This window comes from Lissotriton vulgaris, chromosome 3_1, assembly GCF_964263255.1.
Source record: "Lissotriton vulgaris chromosome 3_1, aLisVul1.2, whole genome shotgun sequence".
In the NCBI taxonomy this organism is placed as follows: Eukaryota; Metazoa; Chordata; class Amphibia; order Caudata; family Salamandridae; genus Lissotriton; species Lissotriton vulgaris.
In genome coordinates this window covers 1,416,892,500-1,416,917,366 of record NC_141689.1, presented here as the reverse complement: position 1 = coordinate 1,416,917,366, position 24,867 = coordinate 1,416,892,500, and positions in this window count along the sequence as shown.

Genomic DNA, 24,867 nt, shown 5'->3' with positions numbered 1-24,867 from the left:
ATAATATTCTAATTTTCCTGTTTGATAAAACAGACTTGCAATTACACTACACGTGACACCATATGTAAGCGGAAGATGGTGGTACGTCACCCCTTCTGAAACAGATGCAGGTAATTTCACACAGACTTAACAGTCACTAGCATCCATGGTCTTCACATATCCAGGCAACAATCTTGAAAACTGTTTTTTGGTGTAGTCACTGATTGACCTATCATGATGCATTTCTGGTCTATATACATGCTGTTTGTTAGACTTTGATTCAACATTTTGTTCATTTTAACTCACATTATGTTTCAACTTCACTAAGTTATCCTGAAAAGGAATGCCAATAGCTAAAATTATCTATACCAATATTAATAGTCCTGTACATATTAAAAACATTCAACACCATTTTCTAAAGATAGAACATTTCGTTTTATGATCATTGTTAGCCATATATTTATATATATTTTTTTATCCTGCTTTTACAATTCTCTTACACCTTTGTCATATATAGGCTTTCACCTTTCACTTACAATGTCCTCCTTATATCAGGATTTCAGGTTTTGTCTTTACCTTATACCTTTGATCAATTATCACTTTTCTCTGTGATTCAGTTCTTTACTCACATTTCCCAATTGACTTTGGGCAGTATAAGTTCTCTTGGCTACTGTTTACTTCGTTAAAAGGAGATAGAATGATATACGACCATTCAGGTGACTTGTGCTGGGGGAGCGCCCGGTACGCGCACCGGGGAGCGGACCGGGGAGCGTACCATGAGGAAAAAAGAATGACAGAGTTTTTTAAAAAGGAAGCCTTTTTTTTATAAATTGGAGGTAGTTCTGAAAAGAACTGTTTTTTTCTTCTTTTTGTTGTTTTATATTTTTTTTAATGTTTTTTGAACATTTTTTACTTTTTTTGGCTTTTCAAAACTGTTTTATATTTTTTGTATTTTTTTAGGGGGAGAAACAAAAAAAGGGAATTGAAACTGGCTCAACTGGAGCAAAAAACAAAAAAACAAAAAAATGACTTCTTGTTGGGGCACTTGTGATTGTCACCTGCAAGGACGATGAGCTTTACGCTCTTTTCACCATAGGCGATAAGCTTGCCACATGCAGTACAAGTGATTTTAAAATCAGCAAATCGTTGCTGAATACAAGGCATCATCTCTGATGTTTCTGGTCCCGATGAAGTGGGTTTGTTTCTTTGGGAGGTGGTCCTTGATGACTGGGGGGGGGGTTACTGGCCAGTTTCCTGAGCTCTGCACGAGAATAGTTGTTAGGGTGCTTACGGATCATATGTCGAATCATGGTATTGCTACCAAAGGAATACTTTTTGTTTGGGTTGCCCCTTGAGAGTTGTTCCTTACAGATTAGGCAAGTTACCTTGGCCACATTCACTTTTTTCTTTCCCTCTGGGAGTGAAAAAAACTCCCATACAATGTGTGACTTAGGCTTGTATGGGGTATTTTGTTCAGGCACCCATCTTCTCCCATCCTCCTCTTCCTCTTCCTCCTCCTCCTCTTCTTGACCACCAATGTACTGTTGTGGTGGTCCTCTTGGTGGTGGTGGTGGTGCAGATGCTCCAGCTGATGCAGCTACAGTAGCTATTAGAAAGTACAAAATAGTTCTCTCTCTATTACTGAAACAGGTCTTCCTCAGTCAAAGGACAAAGTCAGAATAAGGAAAAAAGGTGGGGTCTTTCATCATTTGGAAAAAAAAGGCCTGAACTAATGAGAAGTGTTATTTTCAGGTCACAAGACCAGGGATTTCATCCTTATGAAAGTAAAACTGTTCTGCACCAATTAAAAGTGTTATTTTCAGGTCACATGACCGATGCGCTTACGTGACGCACCCACTGGTGCGCCGCGGGCGCGCCCCAGGTCACGTAAGCGCGTTGGAAGTTTACGTTGCGCGATTGTATTCGCTCGAGTGCTTCCGGGTGCGCTTACGCCGTGCGTATCACGCGGACGCGGCTACGCGATACGTCACGATCATGTTTTCATTCGCGACATTGGCGCTAACGGGACGCTTCCCGGTTCGCGCACCGGGCGCATCAAACAACTAAGCTCTCCGGGGCGCTCACCGGGGCGCGCCCCGGGAGCGCTCCAGGGTCAAAAATAAAAAAAAATTGTTTAAAATACAAATAAAATATAGGATTCATTAATTTTGAAAAATATTACATTTCATAGCTATAGATATTTGCTATTAACCAAATTTTGAACTTCAAAGAAAAAAACATAGGTTTGGGGCCTTATATATAGTTAGGAATTAACATTTAAAAAACCTATGAAATTCACTGAAAAAACCATAGGTTTCACACCAGTTATAGTTAGGAATTAGCATGTAAAAAACCTATTAAATTCTCTGAAAAAACCATAGGTTTCACACCAGTTATAGTAAGCTGCAAATTTTACTGACATAAAACCATTGAAATTCCACGTTATAGTTCGTTGGACTCACTATAACTTGCGCGTGTAATGCACTGCTGATGACGTCACATATTACATCACTCTGACATCACTGATGACACCATCCAGTGAATGTGTATCTTTCTGAAAAATAAATATTTTTTATATATGTATATGTAAAGGTCGATGGAAGAATAAATGTTTAAATAAATGTTTTAATGAATGTTTGTTTGTTTTTTAAATTGATTGGTTAACTGGTTTATTAAGTGTATCTTAGTGAATACATATATTAGCGAGTAATGTTAAAATATTTAAATATATGTATCAGTGTTTCACTTTGTGATAAAAAACCATATAATAAAAACATTAAAAAAGATGGCAACAGAGATCTTGTAACATAACCACTTAAAAACATTTCATGCAAAGCATGCAAATTACATGAGCACAGTAATAATCAAGGTATTCAGACGATGAAGTAGGTGTTGTGGACAATCTCTACGCGCGTTTCGGCAATGGACCGCCTTCTTCAGGAGAACCACTTGATGTTCTCAATGAAAAATAATATACATTTCAAACTTTTCAAAGTACAGTATAATGAGGCTGAATGTGATGAAGAATTAGGGGGTACGCAAGACACCGAGATGACAAGGGCCAAGTGACTTCACTACTCATGCATACAGTTGTAGAAAATATATAGTGCGCCATGACATGAGAGAGACATGGAAATTAATTAAAGGAAGTAAATAAATCTCCGAAAACCATCAAGTGAGTCTGTTAAAGAAATAGAAAACAGATGTAGTATAGCCTTCGTGCTCAAATGCAAGACATAGTGCCACCAGTAGCATAGAACCCAACAGATAAGAGGGAGCTGAAAAGAAAAGTCATGCGCAGTCTTACCCGTACAGAACAGGAGGTCTGTACTCCAGGCGATGAGCTTACAGGCTACTAGTTGTTATACTACTAAGGAAATATAAAAGACAAAACAAACAATGTAAGGAGAATATCTAATAGAAAGAATGAATCCAAGGCTCTACTCGCTTCCTTAGCTCTAGAATTGTATAATAAAGTACATGATCAGGCGCAACTAAAGCTGCAGTGATAAATGAAGGACTGCGTAAAAAACACTGAGATAAACGAAACTACACCCAGCTGGTCTAAAGGAAAGAACAACAAGGTGATCAACAAAAAAGGGTATTATTGTTATAATAATAATCAAAAATATGGACCATTAAATAGATTCTAGTACCTGAACCAGGTGCCCGGCCAGTATAAAAGTGTGAGGCGACGATAATGAACTTAAAAGCTTGCCAAACGAATAAGAAATGTAATTGGATCTGTAGGAAATGAAAAACCAATAGGTCTAAAATAAATCCTCTGATAATACTAAAAAATGAGCCAATATAATGGATAAGGCAACAATTACCTCTATTTCATTGGTGTATGAATTTAAGAAGTGTCTCGATGTCCACTTTATGTTTCAGACGTTGGCCTCAAGGGGATTTGTATAACAAAAATAGCGGAACCTACTGAATTATGAATATAGGCAGATGTACACGACAAATTAATGAACATATGTATAAGTGAGCCTAATTCTACCTGAGTATTAACCACTTGGATGCTAGGCGTTTTCCCGCTGTGTGCTGGAAAATGACATTTTAGTGGCACCATGACGAGCTCAGCTCGTCATCAGCACACGACCCCCGTGGGTGATGACGAGCTGAGCTCGTCATCAGCATCGAAGGGGTTAAGGAGTAGAGGGATCAAGGATACATAGAACCCTCTGCAGCTCACACGATATTCAGGTCACTGGCAGCAGAGGTACTTGGAATTGATAATCTAAAAAAGAGAGAAACAGGATCCTCTTTTCTGTTGTGTACTGGTTATGCGCATTTGGCCTGGTTCAGTGCAATCCAAAAGGGTCACTTCATTAGGACCTCATAGACTCAGCTACGTCGTTTAACAGACCTTCCGACTCTTTATGTTTGTTGTAGTTTGATTAGGGGTATAGAGTTTGGTAGGTCTATAAATATAGTCCCCTTGACCCTCCTCAACCTTTGTTTTCTGGTTATGCGCATACCACGACCAGCACGTCAACCACATTGTAAGTGACAGTTTCGATCTATTAGTAAGAGACAACTTCCATCATACATATTTCGTGTAAGTCATAGTAGAGATGCCTGCTGCCTATTAGGGAACTTTTACTAATAGATAGAAACTGTCGCTTTCTAGATTCAATTCCTAACATAAATGTATAATAGAAAAATGGCAGAAATCTTTACGTCAAAGTAAGTAGCTGTTTTACATACTCCCTGAATTTGATCCTTTGATTTATAATTCATAATAATTTGCACCTTATTAGTGTTTAATTTATATCCAGAGACTAAACCAAACCTGCTGTCCTCCGTAATAATTCCTATCATTGCTTCATCAACATTTGAAGAGTAAACCGCAATGTCATCCGTGTATACCGTCATTTTGAGAGTGTTTAAGCCAGATAAAAATGGTACTATACGCGGATTCTTTTGTATTGCAACTAAAAACGGTTTGATGGATAAAGCAAATAATAAAGGTGATAGTGGGCACCCTTGACGGGTGCCCCGCAGAATAGAAAATGTGTCCGACTGCATCCCTGCATAACAAACTTTTGCCCTTGAATTATCATACAAAGCCTTTATCCATTTCAAAAATGAACCTTTGATGCCGAATCATCCAGCACAGCCCAGAGGTAATCCCACCCCACTCGGTCAAATGCTTTCTCAGCATCAAGTAGTATCATTCCGAGTGGGGTGGAATTTACCCTGGCAACATCAAAAGCCATAAAAGCCATATTAATATGAGTCGTAGTGTCCCTACCGGGTACGAACCCATGTTGTTGTGGAGAAACCAGGGCGGATAATATTGGGGCAAGTCGGTTAGCAATTATTGTGGCGAATATCTTTGCGTCAGTATTTATTAATGAAATCGGTCGGTAAGACCCACATTCGTTTGAAGTTTTATCCTTCTTAAGAAAAAAAATTATTTGTGTGATATTCCATGACTCAGGGGCTTTCCCTTCTTGTCCAATAAATCCAACCACTTGACTAAGTGTAGTAACTAATTCCTCAATGCAAAGTTTATAAAGCTCAACCGGAATCAAGTCCTCCCCTGATGATTTACCCGAAGGTAAAGCCACAATTGCAGCTCTAATTTCTGCTTGAGTAACTTCTTTATTTAGCGTATCTACTTGCTCCATATCAATATGATTCACTTCATTATTCTGTAGATACATGTAAATATCATCAAGACTCGGTCGGCTTTCGGGGGTGAATAACTCCTTATAAAATCTAGCAAACTGTTCTAATATTTTAGAGGGTTTATTATATGTCACATTGTTTGGTCCTTTAATAGCCCTAACTAGTGTTTTAGCCTTATTTTCTGCTACCTTATAAGCCAGTATCTTTCCTACTGTTTCACCACATTCATATTGGGATAGGCAATATTTATTCAGTTTTGCGAGACTCTTTTCTATCAATGTCTGTTTTAAATCAGATTTAAGGCCAATTAAAGCATAGGTTAATTCTTCTTCTGAGTTGTATCCCTGTAACAGCGTTGTTGCTAGTTGTTTTTCCGCGTGTAATATTTTCGCTAAGGTATTATCAGAGTTCTGCCTAAATATGTACTGCTGAGTAAAACCCCTGATGCTAGCCTTACATGAATCCCAAACCATATTATACGAGGCTGAACCAATATTGATTTCCAAGAAATCTTTTATGTGGGCCTTAAGTTTCGATATAAAATCTATACTAAGCAGTAAATGTCCTTGTAACGAGAAACGGCGAGAATTACGTTTCTTTGTTTGTATTTTAAAAGAGAGTATGATAGGGTTATGATCTGATGTGACCCGCGGGCATGTCTCCATACTGCTTGTTTCCAGAATTTCAATAGACGCCCAAACCATATTGATGCGGGAGCATAATTTATGCGCCGCAGAATAATAGGTATAGCCAGCAACATCAGGTTGTAATACCCTCCAGGCATCTTTGATATTATGGATACGCCCGATTTCTAAAATAGCTGCCCTAGTTTTACGCATCCTCCTAAATGCCCCCGGTCTAGTAGTATCAATATCATAGTCCATGATACAGTTAAAATCACCAAATATAAGATGCTCCCCCTCCCATTCAAGAAGTTCAATGTTTATCTTATCCATAAAGAGGGGTTGTCTATATTTGAGCCATAGACCACACAAAATGTATATTTCCTGTTTTCTATAATTAGTTGGGCAATAGCCCAGCTCCGGCTTTTGTCTGTCGAAATTTTAACTGTCTCGGCCTTGAAAAGTTTATTCTGTAAAATAGCAACTCCCCTAATTGACATATTTAGGTCAGAACTTACGACAATGTTGCATCCTAATTCTTTAAGTACATTACGATCCTTATGGCATATATGTTTCTCAGACAGTAAAACTATATGTGGGCTATACATCCTTAGATCCTCAAAGACTAAGCGTTGTTTATTCTTACTATTTAGCCCTGCAACATTCCAAGCAAGACACCTTACTTTATCCATAATAGTGTCTTTCGCACCTCCGCCTGCCCCCTACACCTCAAACAAAAAAACATAAGCAAAACATTTTGCCACTAAATATCTTTTTCAAAACTCGTCTCATGTCAATTTTTCTAATTTTACCCCTAAACCCTCCTCCCAACCCTATTCCGCACCATCCCTACCCCCCTGACCCATCCTCAGATTCTTCGTAGAGGAGGAATCCTCTCTCTAACCAGCTGCCGTTGGTTTGGGCAACCCTAAAAGTTACAGCAGTTCTAACCCCTCTCTCCCATAAGAAAAAGAAAAAGAGAAGCCCCCTCACCAGTATCTTCAATGCGGTTATGTTTAGCACAGAGAAACCTCGAAAGAGAAAACAGAAAGAAAATTCCTTCATTACCCATGGTCCTAAAGCCGTTTTCTAACACCATAAAGAAAACAGGGCAAATAAAAAAGAGGCATGAGAAAATCACGCTATAATCAGTTTATAAAACTACTAACTGCGCCATTTGAAGCTCCCTGGCATTCTAAACCATCATATATACCCACACTTTTTTTTTTTTGCTACTCTGATGTTTTCTCAGTACATTCTCTCCGCCACTTTTCAACAATTTTTTCTGCTTCTATATCATCAGAGAAGAAAAATGTGTGACCATTCTTAAAAACTTTTAGACGAGCCGGTTCTTGCAAGAAAGCTTGATCCCCCATAGCCTTAATTGGATCTATGAATTGTCGTAACTTCCAGCGCTTCTCCATGGTGATTTTATTCAAGTCTGATCTGACAAAAAAAGTTAGCGACTCTATGGTGACTGGTCTATTAGGTCGTGCTTTCAGCGACACCGTCTGTAAGCATGGGCGAATTTTGCGAATCTCGCGTTCGCGAATTTTGCGGATTTGCGAACTCGCAATCCGCAAAATCCGCGAATTCTCGGATTTTTTTTTTTGTGTTTGCGCGGGTTTCTGCCAGTTCGCGAGGGTTTTGTACAATGTCGCAAATTGCGAACTTACCTGTCGGGTCGCAAGTTTCGCGAACTTGTTGTTTCTACGTGTCCAGCCTGTTTGGGACACTCTTCTTCATCACTGCCATTCTCTGTCACCACTGCCACTCTCTGACTACTCATGCCACCCTCTGGCCCACCCATGCCACCCTCTGTTTCATCACAGCACCCTCTGGTTGTCCAGTCAGTGTACATTATTGTGGCAACGCAAGCACACCTTCCCTGCCTCAAGTGACCTGAATTAATTTGGGGCTGATTAATGTGTAACAGAATATTTTTTTAGCTGGCACCTGCTTCCTTGTGCTTCCTGATTAGTGATCTTTTGCACTTGCTAAGTGCTTTCATTGTTGCAAAATTAGTTACAACACCTGCCCTTCCCCAACTGACAATAATGAATTAGGGGCTGATTAATGGATTTGAACTTCCAGCCTGGCTCCTGCTTGTCTCCCTTAGCTGTAATTCAGGACCTTTGTGGCATATGTGTAACTATTCTGAGGTTCAGAACAGGGTCACATAATAGTTGCAACTGGCAACTGAACTCTGGAGGGGCCCCTCAGAAAGCACTACAGGAAATGGCTACTAATGATGAGCCTGAACTTTTGAACCTGGTAAGTAGTTTCAGTTTTGCTAAGATCGTATTTCTGCAATTTTGCACTTATTCGCGGGGCGCGAAGATGTACTGGGAAGCCGCGAACTCACGCGAACAGTGCGAGCAAAATCCGCTGCTCGCGGATTTGCGGATTTTGCGGGAGATTCGCAAATCTCGCAGATTGCGAATTTACCGAAAATCCGCAAAATCCGTGAGCGAAACGGATTTTCCGCCCATGCTTAACCGTCTGTCTTAGCAGAAAATTACCCATATAAATCAGAAAGGGCCGGGGATATTGGTTATCTTTGTTGCGCTGGACTAACGGTAGTCTATGAGCCCTTTGCAGCTGTGAGTCCCAGTCCCAGTCTGATGAATCCATAAATGCTTTTTGGAAGAGCTGCACCATATATGCTCTCGGATCTCCACCCTCAGCCCCTTCTGGTATACCAAAGACTCGTAGGTTTTGTCTCCTTCGACGATATTCCATATCCTCAATTTTATTTTGCAGACTTGCAATCTGAACCTCATGTTTGTTCACACATGTCTGTGTACGATTAGAGAGTTCCTCCGTATCTGCAACATTTTGTTGTAGCTCTGTTACCTCTTGCGTGAGACCCCCTAGTTTGTTTTCCAAAGTATTTCGGGACTTCTGCATTTTACCGTTATCTTCACTCATCTGCATATATATAGTGTTGTTGAGATTCAATTCTCTGTTCACTGAGGAGTTGTACAATCATATTAAGTGATGCGTCTTCTTTAATGGCCCCAGTCTTGCTTATACTCTGTGATTGAGCTGCTATTTGAATCGGGCCTGTGTTCAGTCTATGCATATCATCAGTCACACCATTAGTATTTAATATAGTCTGAGAGCAACTTCGATCAGGTGTGTTTGGCATACACTTGTCATATGTATCTATACTCTTAGGCTGGGTTTCTTTAGGTATACCTTCCCACTGGGCTGTTCACTGACAGCCGTTGTACCATCGTCTTTACCCTGCCTTTGGACTGCACCCAGTTTCGTAGAGCGCTTTTGTCAGCTATAGTTTTCGCTTTGACCACGCTTGGCGTAAGCATTGTTTTTTTTTAAATTTATTTTTAGATTTCCCTTTAGCTTTTTTTGTAGCAGAGCCCTTATTCATATTATGAGTTTTTCCGGGAATGGCTTCATCCGTATCTTCAAAATCTCCGTTAAATTCAGAGTCAATTTGTGAGTCATCCCCTCCCGTAGCTTTGTCTATAGCTATGCACAGTTCCTCCCCCAGCTTGTGCTTCATGCTTAGACTAGAATTACTTGGGAGAAGTTGTTTGTGATTAGTACAAATAGATGATATTGATACATCCGGGCAAGCAATCAAGTCACCCCCACAAACAGGTTCAGATAGACCAGTATGATCTTTAGCTGCAGGTGGTGCTGAGGTTGTATTTGTTACATCCATAAGCGGAATATTGTCCATGACTCCATCTGTATCTTCATCTACCTCTACTTCTTTCCCAGCAGCCTGTGTCAATACGCTAGTCAGTTCCCCAGTTGTTTCCCTTGACTTTTTTGCAGGGGTTTGAGTTTGAGTTGGGAGTAAGGCAGAGTTAGTGTTGTAAGACACATCTTTAGAGGTTGCATCGCTACCCTGTTGCAAAGTTGGGCTTACGGTGTTGCGATTGATAGGCATTTGTATACTCACGCTACCGGTTTTATTGCCCAGTTCTATGGCCGTCTTAGGAAGCAGAAGCGTTGGGGGTTTAATCAAAGGCAAGCCTGTCTTTTCATATGCTATTGTTTCATTAACACAGCTGTTAGCTTCTTCAGTTACCACATTCTTAACAGGTCTCGTAGATCTTGCCGGGTTTTTAGGTGCCATCGCAAAGAATTTAGTATGTTGTACCCTTGATTGTGTAATTTGCTACGTATTAGTCTCCACGGGGCAAGCGACTGAGTAGATTACAATAGAAGCCAGCAAGGGTGGTTCCAGATGGCCTGTAATCTTTTCAAGAAATGGGTGTTTCACTCGTATTAATAGCCACACATGAGTACCTTTCAATCGCTTGTTTTTCCCCTCTTATCTCAGCCACTTAGTAAGTGAAGGCAGATCTGTTGGAGTGTGTCAGATCCCAGATCCGCTGGAAAAAAGTATCCAAAATAAAGGCACCAGTTAAAAAAAGGGAAACACCACTGACTTTTATCCCTCAGACCGCCTCTGTACAGTCTCCAAACAAAACTCAGAATCAAATAGAGAATCAAATAGAGAGCCAAAATTTGCCAAAAAAGCGTTGGTTCCACAGTTGTGTTGTTCATTAGCAACATCACACCGTGCACCGTGCAATGTACCAATATGGAAATTCTGGCCGCAAGTAGCCCACTTATCCAAAGTGTTGTGGCTGAGCATAAAAAGGGGGGTTTCTTTCCTCCTTATCTTCTCCACCTGTGACCTCTATCAGCCAGCCAAGTCACCGTCACACAATCCTCGCTGCACAGAGAGAAATAAGTTTCAGAGCCCACGTAGATTCCTCAGCCTTTTCTTATTATGCCTCATAATAACAGCAAGTCTCAAAAAGTATCTTAAAGGATCAGCCCTTCATGCAGCCTCTTAATCTCACTTTCCAGTGGGTCAATGTCTAGACCCTAGTGCCCGTTCCGGCGCCCGCCACAACCCTCAGGAGTTCTTCCCACTGCGATTGTCTCTCACTTTGTTTTCTCCTGGCGCTGCACCCTCCTCGTCTCAGCAAGTTGCTTCAATCCTGTGGCTTCCAACACGCTCACACAACAAGCTTCACAATCCTCCGCACTCCGCCGGGTCCCTCGTCCTGCCTGCCTCTATAGCGATCCACTCCCAGCGCCGCGATTAACCGCCAGAGTCTGTGACCGGCAGCTCGCACCAAGTCTCTTGGTATGCTTAGATTCTCAATGCTCTATGCTCCAAACTCCGTACTCTGCATACTCCGCATTACTGGGAGAGAGGGATCCTGCTGCAACTCCGTGGTGGCTTAAGCCCGCCGTCTTGCTTCTCCACCTGACATTGCTCAGTTTCCTTACTGGTGTCAGTCACTACCAAATCTCGATTTTCAGATTGATCTTCAGAATTTGGTATTTCAACGATTTCTCCTTCTCCTTCAGACGCAGAGCTAGCATCTGATACTTCCAGATATCAACGTTTTTGTTGAGCTTCAGTATCTAGATTTCTCTCTGGTTCACCTTCAGAATCAGAATCAGTTGTGCTATCACCTTCTTCGTTTTGTTTTTCAGGTTCAGGCACACGGATGGTGTGGCTTGCATGCACCCATCTCTTTACTTCAGCACATTTAACTGCAGTGGTGCTGACCAGTATAACTTGTCTTGGTCTCTGCCAGCGAGGCACCAAACAGTTTCTTCTGCGATGTACCTTTATCTGAACCCAATTTCCAGGAACTAGATCATGAGCTGGATGTTTCTCTTTCGTGTTTGATTCAGTTCCCACCTGATGGAACACAGAAGTCACCACGTCAGACAGATTTTTGTAGTATTACAGTATGATGTCATCATTAATAGTTAACAGTTTATCAACTGGTACAAATGCTTTTCTCATCACTCTGCCCATCAAAATCTCATGTGGTCTCAATCCAGTCTTTTTGTCAGGGATACTCCTTATTGTCATCAAAACAAGTGGTAAGGCGTCTGGCCACTTCAGTCTAGTTGCCAAACACATTTTTGCAATCCTGTTTTTTATTGTTCTATTCACTTGTTCAACTACCCCTGAAGCCTCAGGTATGTAAGCACAATGAAATTTCTGATGAATGTCCAGGGCTTCACAGATCATTTGCATAAGTTCATTTGGAAGTGCGTTCCACGATCGGTTTCGATCGTTACTGGAAATCCATACCTTGGGATGATTTCACGTAAAAGCAACTTTGCAACAGTTAGTCCATCGTTTCTCCTCGTGGGGATAACCTCCACCCATCGAGAAGACAAATGATCACCAAAACAGACCTGAGCCTATTACAAGGTGGTAGTTCTATGAAATCCAACGGCATTCTTGTAAATGGACCTCCCTTCCGTCCTATGGTTCCCCGACTCACAATTGTTTTTCTGTTAGGATTAATTTGCTGACACACCAAACATCTCTGACACAGGCTTTCAGCAATCATCCTAAATTTAGGATTATACCATGTCTGTCTAAATAGACGAAGCATGGCATCCCTTCCAACATGAGCTTGACGATGTTACATTCGGACCATATTTGAGATCATGCTATCAGGCATTACTGGTCTTTCATCTTTGTAAACCCAAATTTCATCTTCTTCTCTTTGCCTACATCCTGCCTTTAACCAGATGTTTTTCTCTTCCTCATCAGCTTCTTCCCGCATTTGCCTCACTTCCTGCCAAGTCTCAACTACTGTGGTTAGCATTAAAGGACTTGAAACATGCTCTTTACTCCTGTCCCGATTTATGGATGCAAGATTTCTGGCACAATATTTTGCAATGGAATCTACATACCTGTTAATTCGAGTTATGTAGTCATCTCCCTTTTATGAGCTGCGCATTTCACTACTGCAATCTTATCGGGCAATTGAATTACGTCAATCAACATTCTTACAAATTCGGCATTACGTATGGGGGATCCTGCAGAAGTTAAATAACCTCTTTGGGACCACAGTTGTCCGTAGTCATGGACAACCCCAAATCCATACTGACTATCGGTCACTATGGTAACCTTAATTTCCTTTCCCAGTTCACATGCTTGAATCAAAGCAATCAATTCTGCTATTTGAGCGGAACAAATTCCTTTCAGACAAGAAACTTCCAGTACATCTGCTACTGTGCAAACTGCGTATGCTGCACTAAAAACACATTCATTTGTTCTCAGACACGAACCATCAACAAACATTACATAGTCGGATTCAGGCAATGGCTCATCACTGGTGTCTGGTCTTGGTTTGATACAGTATTCAAGAACATCTAGGCATTTGTGATCAACCTCATTTCTTACTTCAGTTTCCATGGTATCAGGCAATAGCGTAGAAGGGTTAATATTTACACATCTAGAGATTGTCACATTTCTGCTCCCAAAATTACTTTCTCGTATTTGGTCATCCTATTGTTGGTCAGATACTGGGTCTTTGTCCTAGTGAGAAGAAACTCTACAGAATGAGGTACATAAATCCTCACAGGAAATCCCATCACTATTCCTTCACTTTGTTCTAGACTTACACTTGTAGCTGCTACTGCTTTCAGACAACCTGGCAATGCCTTTGCAACTGGGTACAAAACAGCTGAGAAATATGCAATTGGCTTTCTCAGTTTTCCATGTCTTTGAATTAGCACTGACAATGCGCATCCTTCTCGTTCACTGCAATACAGTTCAAACTCTTTTTCATAGTCAGGCATCCCTAAAGCTGGTGCTTCACATAAACTTGTTTTTAACTGTTCAAATGCTTTCATCTCAGTCTTGGCCAATACTTTAGGGTCTCTGATATCTGCTCTGGCTAATCTCTGTAATTGTTTTGCTATCAGTGAAAATCCACTAATCCATTGTCTACAGTAACCTATCATTCCCAGGAACATTCTTTCTTGCCTTTGGGTTTTAGGTGGCTTCATTCCTTGTATCATTTTGATTCTTTCTGCAGTGACATGTTTAATTCCTTTGGTAATCTTATGACCTAAGTATTGCACTTCTTTCTGACAAAATTGTAATTCTGATGGAGACACTTTATGTCCCTCCTCTGCCAAATGATTCAACAATGCAACAGTATCTGTTATACATGCATCTTTTTTCCTTGATGCCACTAGGAGATCGTCAATGTACTGAACCAATATAGACTCTCCAGGCATGCTCAAACTTTCTAGTGATTTCTTTAGCAACTGATTAAAGATAAATGGACTCTCAGTATACTCTTGAGGAATTCGGCACCAAGCCAAAATAGGATCTCCGAACCGGAAAGCAAATATTGGCTGGCTTTCTGGGTGCAATGGAACAGTAAAGAACGCATTACACAGATCGATCACAGTGTACCAATCTGCATCATGGGGAATTTGATACAAAATCACTGCTGGATTTGGCACAATTGGGAAACATGGAACAACTATTTTATTAACCTTTCTAAGGTCTTGCAAAATCCTAAATGTTCCGTTTGGCTTTTTCAATCCCATTATCGGTGAATTACAAGGACTACTTTCTATCTCTCTCAGAATGCGTTGATCAATCATTTTGTTTATTACTGGAGTTATTCCTTCAATTATCTCTGCTGTCATTTTGTATTGGGGAACGTTCGGGTAACTCACACCTTGTTTTGTAGAGACTTTAACAGGATTTATGTATTTCATTAATCCAATATCTTCTCCTGTGAAATCCAACACCTTCTCTTTCACTACCTTTTTCAATTCATCAGGTATCTTTTCTCGATCAAACACAGGAAACAACTTATTTTTTTCTGCATCAATCATGAGCATGGTCATTTTATACAAAGTATCTTCATCTGGGGTTTGCAGTTCTATACCATCTGGTAAACAAGAATATGGCAGTTCATTTTACACAAAATTTCTCATCCTAACAGATTTACGGGGCTACTATCACACACCACAAATCGGTGCATGTCTTTGAAATTTCCAATTTCTACTTCAACTGGTTGTGATGAAGAGGTTTTAATCTGTCTATTAGCTACACCTACAACTTGGTTTTGGTCTCCTGAGAGAGGAAGATTTTGGACTTCCACTGATCTAACAGTAGAACGGGTAGCACCAGTGTCCACTAGGAAAGTTATTTCTACATCATTCACCTTTCCGTTCACAAATGGACCAGACTGATCTACCTCAAGAGTGGCTCCAAGCACACACTCTTCTCCCTCTCTCAGGCACCATCAGAAACTTTCATCTGACTCACTCCCACCTTCCTCTTGTAACCAATACTGGGGACTCACATTCACTCTGGGTGATCGGTTTACCTGTTCGCCTCTGCTGAATCCTGTCTCTGCACTGTATCTCTGTAGATTTACACTGTGTGAAAGTGGCGGTTGTGGCACCTGATTTTGCTGAGTAACTATCTGCTGCTGCTGCGGTTGCTGTTGAAATACCTCATGCTGCACCTGTGGATTCAATTATTTATTTTCGGGATTAACTCTTGGTGGATACTTACACTCTTTTCTCCAATGCCCTATTCTGCCGCAATTATGACAAGGGAACTTTTTCTTAAACTCATCTATATTTACTACCAATTTTGTTTTGTTAACACTTCCTTTAAATTTTCCTTGACTATCTGTATTTTTATTCTCCAATTGTGCTACTTGGTGTTCTGCTACCTTCACTACAATATTTGGCCTGTCTCAATACTTCATCCACTGTACTCGATTGCCATCCTATTAAACTATGTCTAATCATGTCTCCAATTTCTGGTCTTAAACCATATACAAATCGATATACAAAAAGACTCATGTCTTTTTCACTCAGTTCCTGATATCCGCTGTATTGTTTAAACACCAACATCAGTCTTTCATAAAATGCATGTACAGATTCCTTCGATTCCTGTATAGTTCTGTCTATTTTAACCCAATCTGTTTCTTTTGGTGGAATTTTATTCTTCAAAACACTATTACTTGTTCGTACTTTCGCATTACTACAGGTGACGGAGCACCTGTTACTTTGTCCCGAGGATATTCCTCTTTTGGCCAATTTCCAGTTATCTTGCACTCAGTCCACAGATCTGCTGGTACAACTATGTCAAATATTCCATCCAGATCAACCCATAGTACTTTTGAAACTTTCACAAATCGATCTACCTGTCGATACCATTCTACTTGTTTTTCTCTCAATCTGGGGAAATGATTTGTAAATGATAATATATCCTGTCTACTCCAAGGAACATGTACATAACCTCCTCCAGGTATTTCTCTCATAGGGAACTCATTTGCAACTGTTTCCTTTTCTCTCACAGGTTACGCTAATGTAGATTTATCACTGGCCTCTTCTTTCTTCTTTGCCCATTTTATTCTCCACTTATTCACATCTCCCCATCTCCTTAGTATTACAATTCATTCTTTTATCTGGCTTAACCTTCCTGCAGTATTCATATTTTCAATGTCTTTTTCTGAAAAGTCTACTCTGTAGGATTTCTGCAATGTTTTATTCTTTGTGAATTCTACTTCAAATTCATTCGCTAATCCTTCTGATTGATCATGTACAGACTTCGCTTTCCATGTTATACTTTTGCACATGAACATAAGTTCATCATCTTGGTACCTTTTTAATCTGTCCGTTCCAATTGTTCCAATAAATAATTCTTCCATATCAATTTTTAATCATGCCAAATCTAATACTTTAGGTTCATGTTCTTTTAATTTAAAAGTTTTAAGCCAATCACTTGATTTTTGTTCCGATGGTCCTATAGGAGTTTGTGTTAAATCTATTTTCTCAATGCTCTTTTCAGGTGTAGCAGAGTCAGATTCTGCTCCGGTTACATACTTATAGGGTAAACTCTGAGTTAAGGCAGGTGGATTTACATTATTTGCTCGTCTAAATTCTGACAAATCTGGATAAATATTTTCTTTTACCTTTTGCAAACTTTGCTGTAAAGGGATTGTCAAACTTTGCTCTTTAATTCTTTGGTTTTCAAACACTGGGATTACAGGTCCTATCGTTATGGTATATCTATAAAATTAGAAAATTGTCTTGGGGTTTCATTAATTCTATCTTCTACTGGTGGAGCATTAGGTGTGGTCCATAAAGAACCTGGTTGATTTGGTGGCGGTCTTCTATTTAATATTTCTTCCAGTACAGCATCTTCTGATTCACTATCACCATAAGTTTCTTTCCCTGTTTCCACATTTATCCTCTTCTCTGTACATTTCCGCCCTTCATATTCATCCACTAATCTAACTGTATACATTCCATCACACATGTCAGCATTTCTCCATCTGCGCATTCTACTCTCATGTGTCTCTCCCCATAATCCACGTAATCTACTTTTTGGTCTGAGATGTCTTTCTGACCTCTCTCTCTCCATTTCGTGCATCTCATCCTCCCATTCAGCTAGGGCTTCAAATTGAGTCGGTCTAGGTTTTGGCTCTAGCTTCATCATCCTCTCTCTCAAGTTTCGCAAAACTGCCAAATTAAAAGATCCGACTTCTGGGAAAGCTAACACACCATCATTCCTGATATACCTTGCCCAATTCTCTAGCCAAACACATGTATGGTAACCATATTTCGAAAACATATAGGAAGCAGGCGTTTACGGTAGAGGAAGTAATTTTCCCTCTCTTGTTACTATCGCCTTATCCTTTACAAACACTTTTTTCAATTTCTTAAACCATCAAGGTTTCTTCTTTTCTTCTCCATAATAGCAATCCATGTTTCTGTAAATTCCCTGTCTTTCAAAAGATCGCGTACCTCTCTGTTGCTGTTCCGTAACACCAACCTATCACATCGCGGTTTACACTAGCGTACCAATCAGAACAAGATACATCTCCTTAGTGCTTAACCAATAATTTCGCTGCTTTTCGTGATGCACAAATCAGCCCTTACTCTGTCTTGGTCACGAGGACCAATCCCTGCACGATACTTTTGACGTCAGCTCCTGCTCCGGCCTCTGCAGCTTCGACTGACCCCTCCTTTACAAGGTTTATCGAGAAGCCGTTTTTACAAGATATACAACTAAATCGGTTAGTAACTTACACAAAACAACTCCATTTGTCTGTTTCGCTAAATAAAGTGATAGAATTTTCTCAATCACACAAGTATTCTGTATTTCCAGTAGACAGCGCTTACCTCTTCTCTACCACATAATTTTTCGTTCGCTGAGCACCACTTCCTCTACTTTACCCTTCTCTCAAGCTCAGGTTAAGCTCTATTACTCTCCCAGCAGTAAGTTTTAAATCAGGATACGCAATGATCCCATGTACTTGAAGGCTAAGATTTTATAGACTGCCCTCGCTATGCATTTATCCTTTCTCACACATAAAGGTCCCTAAACTTGTGATATGCCCAAATACCACTGTAGTATACGACAATACTACTTTTGAAACAGACTATGTGATGTGCGACTTCACTTGCCACACTTCCTCTGCCTGCAGACAGAGTGACTATTATCACGCAATCCTCGGAAGCCTTTTCAGGACTACATATAATGTAATACAAACTCAAAAGATGTTAGTTATAATTCTGTAATTCAAAACCCTTATGTATCATTTTATACATAATCCTAGCTAATTCTATAGCAACCAATGCTCCGCTACCAAGCTAATAACTGATGCAGCGCTACTCCGGAAATATTTTCCAAAACTATATCACCTTTCCCTGAAGTACCAAATCATACATCTACTCATTAGTGGGGTCCATAACACTGCGAGTTACTCACAAAACGTTTCCATCCTACTTCATGGATCGGTGAGATTCAAAGGAGAGCTGCTGTATCATAGCGGTGTCTAAATCAAAATGAAATATTTATACTATTTACACCTGCAGTTTAAATGAGTTTTATCATTTTTTTTATTAACATGACATTTTATTCAGACACACCACCATTATAGTCTGCTACTAAAAAATTAGGCGTAGGAAAATACAAGACCAGCATAATTCTCCATTTATCTAATTTTTATTAAAAGCAAAGTTTATCATGTCTAACAGTTTATTCGCTTTATTTGTTTCTTTATTCAAAAATAACTTTAAAGGAGTAAAAGTTTTATCTCAAACAGTTATATTCATTTATTCCAGAAATTCAGAAATAGACATTAATATTTATATTTCTGAACACAAATATTAGCAAAAGACAGATACAGCCAGATTCATCATTGTCCCGTTTTGAGAGTCCTTAATAGCAATTATTAAGGAATCGCTATTAAGGACTTGCAAAACGGGATTCATATAGGAATCGCAAAATAAATTGTGATTCCTACAGCTTCCTTATTTGCGATTAGCAAATTGCTAATCGCAAATAAGGAATAACTCCCCATTCATTCCTATGGGCCTAAAGGCCCAAAGGAATGAATGGGGAGTTATTCCTTATTTGCGATTAGCAATTTGCTAATCACAAATAAGGATGCGATTTCAAGGGTGCCAGGGGTGTCCAAAGGACACCCTGTAGCACCCCTGAAATTAAAATGTAGACTGATGTTGCGCACACACATGTCCAAAGGACATGTGTGTGTGTAACATACAACTTAGAAAAATGCACTAAAGTGCATTTTTCTAAGTTTTCGCTATTTACCACAAAGTCAGACTTCACTGTAAATAGCGGCCAAAAATTGAGAATTCGCAAATAAAAAATGGTTAATGAATTGCATTTAAGGAATCTCAAATAGAGATTCCTTAAATGCAATTCCTCGCAATTTAGCGATTTTGCTATTAGCGATTATTGCATTTGGGATGATGAATCCCAAATGCAAAAATTGCGCTCGCAAAGGGCCAGATTCTCAGAATCTGGCCCTTTGCGAGCGCAATTTTCAATGATGAATCTGGCTGATAGTTCCCAAAATTCATTTTCTTCAAACTTCCCTAACTAATGACCTCATCTAAAGCTCAGTTCTCACTCAAAGAGATAAAACATTTATTCAAGAATTCTTACATCTCAGGAAAATCAGCATACCGACAGCATCTCAGGAGGAAATTGAAAAAGAGTTTTTTCTTAAAAAAAGTCACAACTTTTTATACCCTTTTTCACTAACCTTATCTATCTAAAAAAGTAACTGTCAGCACAGACTCAAGTTCTGATTGGACAATTTGAGGGTAGATGAGCATCACCTCATCATCCTAATATTCAATTTCCGTAGCATCAGCTGAATTTTAAAGAGTTTTTTGTTTGAGAAAAGTCTTTGGCCTAGTCACATCCTCAACTAGTTACTACAGGTTTCTTTCCAACGATCAGTAACTCAAATGTTCATTCTTTTGGCAGTCATCAGGACTTCCAGGGCAAGTCGTCCTTGAACTGCTTTCATTCAAGCACAGGAAGCTCACATTCAATCTCGGTTTTGGGCTTTGCATGCTCAGTTTATCCTCCATTCACAGTTAATAAAGCAGCCATCTTTTTACTAGGCCTCAGGCCAGAACGGGAACTATCATAGAAACAAACACAAATAAATGTTAATTATTGAAATATAGCCCTTCTGTTTACCTCCCCCCATACTAAGGGTTTCCCTGTTAGTTGTTACCTAGCAAACAAGCAACACATATGCATGATATACTTTCCTAACTCCATGGTTTTGACACAAAATACATAAACAGAAAGCACATGTATGCCGCATTTGATTAAATGAAAGCCTTGCATTAATAAACAACATGACAACATTACTAAATTAGTCGATTATAGTTTTCCATGCAAGCAGATTAATATTCCCACATGTATTTGTGTGTGCATTCTATACTGCATTGATTAATATACCAAACCACGCAATTAATAAAGGTTACAGTTATGAGGAAATGATTTCACGAGGGGCATTCAAAATTTTGTTTCTCCACCTCGCTCCATCAGTTAGCGAGGGGTAACCAAAAACAAAAGCTTTGCTGTGACAAAGTATTTCGAAGACATTCAATATAACAGGACACCTGCCTACAGGGTATAACGTAGCGTAATTTGCCGCAACTTTGCATAATAAACAGATCAGACCCATAGCATCTAACTTACATTTGTCAATAAACTCATGAATTCATTAGTCTTGATCATTGACTTGTCACCATTCAGGCCTACTGTATTGAGCACAAGCATTCCCTTAAGACAAAACACCAGACAGTCACAAAATTACTAATATGTACAGAGTTACTCTCCAGAGTTTGTCAGAAGAGGTAATCAACACTAGAGCCCTTGCCGACAATGGCAACCTGTGAGATTCCACTTAAAGACAAGCATTGGTAATGCATTGGTTTCGCCTATGTAATTAATAAAGAGCTGTTTTTATCAATCATCGACAGGGAGAAGGAAAGCGCTCACTGATAGATAACATAGGAGTGGAGATGATGTGACTCACTGGTCTGAGCTGCTGACTCCAAAGCTGGGGATCCTGATTTGAGTCTCGGCTGCACCGTGCAACATCCTGTGATTCTATGAAAATTACTTAATTCCTCCGGGTGATAAATTGTTATATAAATATGCAGCAAGAGTAAAGGGCAAAACTTTATGGAAACATAGTTCCACTAAAGCAGATGTTAACAGTATTTCTGCGGTGGGAAAATGATAAGAGCAGCGGATGAGGAACAATCATTGGTAAATGCAGGAAAATATGCTACAGCCAACAGAAATGGACAAAAGGTAAGTGGCACGCTCAGGAACCAATGAGAAGCCAGTAAAGAGAGGAGGTGGGATGTAAGTCCCTTTTAAGTTTATATTAAAAACAATAGATTTCTCAAGCACAGAGCAAGCGATTTGCAGACAAAACTTAATAAAAGCCACTGCTTGTAGGATTTAGCACAGCGAGAAAACAATCCACTCTTCAGTCTATTGGTTTTAACATATGATTGTGACAGTAATTAAGTAGGACTTATTGCTTGTGTTGTAACCTTTCATGATAAACTGATCACGGCTGCAGCATCTGACATAACCGTTCCCAATGAACAAACCAGCCTATTAGCCTTGATCATTGTCACCAAAACCAATTTAGGCCTACTATATTGAGCATAAGTAAGGTAATCAAAATATATAGGATTATGCCTGTGTGCAACACTTGTTGTTTACAAATGTTTCCAACTCCTTAGTACAAATGAGGCATTTTGGGAATGAGAATAATACTGAATTGCTATTTTGACAAAACTATTGCTAGAACATCGGAAACAGCATTTCCCATGACGGGAGGTAGGATGGCGGCCGTGGTGTGGGCTGTGTAAGCAGCTCTGAACCCTCTCTCCCGGTCTCTAATCTAGATACTTTGTTTCCTTGGACTTACCTTCCGAGAATGGATTTCCCTTAAACATTGTTTACAAATGAAAAGAGTGGGGTGATGAAATGGACCCTTGGCCGTATTTACTCGGCTAAAACACGCTGTGTAATGAACGGCGTGTAGGAGCGAGTAGGAGCGAATTGAAGACTTGGAGACGCAGAGACGCTGAGCGTCTGTGCCGGGGTACTGGTAGTTTAAAACACCTGGGCTGGCTCATAGCATAGGGAACTCCACGCGGCAGTAAGAAGCGGTAAGCGGCCCTAAAGCAAAGAGGACCGCACGGAGTACACAGAATTAATGTGTATGAAATTAATGTGCACTAAGCAGACGGATGTTGGGCAGTTTATTTGTTTCTCGCACTCGTGCCGCTCTCTGGCGGTTTCCTGCCCTGCTCTTGGGTTTTCAGTGCTGTGTTGTTCGCGGCCGAGGAGGATCCACAGCACGCAAGAAGATGCCACCTAAAGTAACAACGATGGTTTCCACCTGAAGCGGTAAAAGCAAGGATCAGCCTGCAGTGGTGGAAATGGGGGAGAATACCAGTGAGAATGCTGACGGCGGGACCCCTGAAAGAGGTGAGAATACCCTAAGTAATTCTTCTGCTGATTTAGGAAAAGGATGTGCTGCTTCAGGAAAGAGTGGCGCTGTCCCACGTTTGAATCAACAAGGAAGCCAGACTTTGTTAGCTATGTTTGAGAGACAGAACTCCAGAAATCTGGGAGCTCAGCTGGCTCTGGCAGAAATAGCATCTGATAATGCAGAATTGACGTGTGTACCCATCGGTCATTTGCCCCTTAATTCGAGCAGTAGCGGACCCCCCTCCCCCAGCGCCTTGAGACCCTCTGGGTGAGTAGTGCGCTATATAAATGCTTTGATTGATTGATTGATTGATGGCTAATTCTTCGACTATGAACATTCAGACACCCTGTAATAATAAAAACAAAGTTCCGCCTGCAAACTTAATTGACAAGCAGCATAGTGCAAGTTCGAGGAAGGAAGAGAACAGAATTGTGGGAGATGGAGTCGATGTAAGCAGTGGTAGCTCATTAAAAGAGATCCCAACTGATAGCATGGATAATCTTGTAATAGAGATTGACTCGCTTGCTCTAACTGAGGGAGCTCAAGACAACACGGGGTACACGAGACTGGTGAACAATGTTACTCTATGTCGGATCCATCTTCTGATGAGTCTACAAATCTGAGTAGAGATTGGGCGGACTATAGTGAGGGTAGTACCTCGGTAGAGGACCTAAGGCTAAACAAAACTTCACCAAATTTCAGTGTTGCCACTGTTAAAAGGCGAAAGAAGAGAGCGTCACAGTCTAGCAGGTCGCGAACAGAGGGTCAAGTATCTGAGGCTGTGGAGTCTGTGAATGGAGTGGGGGGACCAGAAGTTGCTGCTTCCGAAGGCAAGGAAATATCTGCTCCACAGGAGATTACTTTGCCTACAATTTATAATACAATGATGGATCACAGAGCTGAGAGCAAAGCAGAGAATCTACGAATGCAGACTACATGCAGTAAAGTAAAGAATGCTGTTAGGCGGGTGACGAAAATGTGTACTGAAACATCTGACAGAGTCACTGAAGCGGAGGCTAGAATTTCAGTGCTCGAAGACGAGGCTGTCGCTCAGAAATCACAGCTAGAAGCTGTTAAAGCTCATTGGGATGATCTTAGCTATAAGCTGACTGAGTTAAAAAATTATACCCATAGGAACAATTTACACATTTTGGGTGTGCCGGAGAAGAAGGAGGGCTCAGATACGCGGAAATTTGTTGTTGAACTACTGAATGAAGCCTTTCCTGAATTGACAATATGGGACTGGTCAAGGGAGATCCAAAGGGCACATCGGTCCCCCTTTATAGTGAAGCAGCCACAGCATGGAGAAGAGGAACATCCCAGAGCAATTCTAGTCTGCTTTAATAATTTTCTAGCTCGGGAGGACATTTTTGTGCGCGCAAGACCTGATAAGAAAGCACTTGCCAATGACTGTAGTTTTTTCGTTAGACCAGACTTCTGCCAGGTTACTGTTTCTAAATGATGGCATCTACGCCAAATGGTACCCGAATTTCAACAAAAAGGGGCAGTTGTATTCTTGCAGAACCCGGCAAAACTTAAAGTTATGTTCAAGGGGCAAACCAAGTTTTTTCTGTCAGAAGTTAAGGCTAAAGAATATTTGGATGTGTTAAAATAGAGCAAAAGGGAGAGAAAAATGTGGTTATAGGTTACATGTGTGCTGTCTGCATCTATATGGTCTTCTTTTCCCGCTTGTTGGTACTTAAACTTAACCTTACTTCATTCTTCTTGTCAGACCATGAGGGAGGGGACACGGCATTCCATATTCTGCAGGGACTGATGATCCCTAGGCCTCATGTGTTGGGTAGGGTGGTAGGGGGGGAGGGTGGGTGTGGAGGGAGGGACAGTGGGGTCAGGGGTTAGGTTTGGTGGGTAGGTGGTGGGTGGGTGAAAAGTCAGCAGCAGAACAGAAGCAGATGAATCTAAATTATCTAAAGATGATTAATACTCGTGCAGAGAGTTATGTGACCATT